Here is a 1,461-nt window from a genome sequence, read left to right on the forward strand (position 1 = left end):
TCATAGGATCTTTCGAGGTCGTAGGCAAGAAATGCAAGGCGTACACGCTAATCCTTATGAAGAAGACGCCGACGTAACCAAACTTCAACGTGGCTTGCTTAAGCCATATTGAGATCCGGCTCAGGTGAGAGCAGAGGGTTTGACTCCAGCCTGACGGGTGGCTGGGCCACGACAGCAGGCGGGACAGGAGCGAGTGATGTAGCCACGACGGAAAAAGCGTCAGCGGGTGGCAGGGCTACAGCCCGATAAGCCATTTGCTGAAGACGCAGCAACGGGTCGAACGGCCGTGCAGCTGAGCAACCTCCTGCTCGAGAGCAGATACCCGGCTGTGAGGTGTTTGCGGTTGGTCGCACCATTTCACACGCTTATGGGTCTCTTCGAGATCATCCGCAAACCGATGCAGGGCATCGTTCGTATCCCACGGATACCGACTCAATCCGCTCGCACGTCACCCCAGCGCAAATAAATCGCTACGACTTGAAGTGCGGAAATCCAGCGGAGGCTCCACTACCATGTGGAGCGCCTTGTGGGGTGGCGTCGACGCCAGGGTCAATCCCAGGTTTAGGAGAAGTGGCGAGGGTATCCTCATTCACAAAACACGTGGAAGTGTGAGGTCCTCGTGCGACAGAATTGCCCAGACGTCGTGATCGCTGATGATCGGGCAAATCCGATCCCGACGCGCCACCTCGGCGTACGGCGATGTCGACAGACGCGGAGCAATTCCCCCTAGACAAGGAGAAGAGAGGTCGGCAACTGAGCCCAGACTCGGACCGGTGCCTGGAGCAGCATCCCAACACGGAACAGACGTGCTCGCAGTGGGAGAAGAAGGAACATGGGTCTCATGGTTTCGAAGACGGGGCCAGGAGTGCGTCGTCGCACTTCCGACTTTGGGAAGTTCAGGTGCTGACTCCAAACGAATGCTAATTTCAGTGAAACTCGCTCGAAGAGCCGCGTAACTGGGGAACCGTCGAGCGTGCTTGACCCAGTTCACAAGCTGCACTTCCTAAGCGACCGAATACTCGCCTGGGCTCATGCCCACATGGACTGTGTACATGGCTGGAACCGATTGTTGGTTCAGCTGAAGGCGGAGACGCTACGGATACACCTGGGGAAAGATGACTTATGAAGTCAGGAAACGTTCACAGAGATAGTGACGTTGCACTCCGTCATCGGCATTAGAGGCCGCCGGGCCATAGACGTACGTATCCGAAAGCTGCTGAGCAGCACAGCGTACAGTCTCGGCAGGATCACGGGGCTTAAAGACATAGGCGTGTCAGGACAAATTCGAGCCATGGGTCGAATATACGGGGGAGAGTGCGGCTGCGCGGACGCGACGGCTCTTGGAGCGCATGCCGTGACGGCGATGTAACTCGCGATGGTACCCCTTGGTTGGGGCGGCTGACTGCGAGCACGGTCTGTGACCACTTGGGGCGGCGCTCGTGGGACGCGGAAGCAGTTTGG

The sequence above is a fragment of the Phytophthora infestans genome, genomic scaffold (genome assembly GCF_000142945.1).
Source record: "Phytophthora infestans T30-4 supercont1.61 genomic scaffold, whole genome shotgun sequence".
Lineage (NCBI taxonomy): Eukaryota > Oomycota > Peronosporomycetes > Peronosporales > Peronosporaceae > Phytophthora > Phytophthora infestans.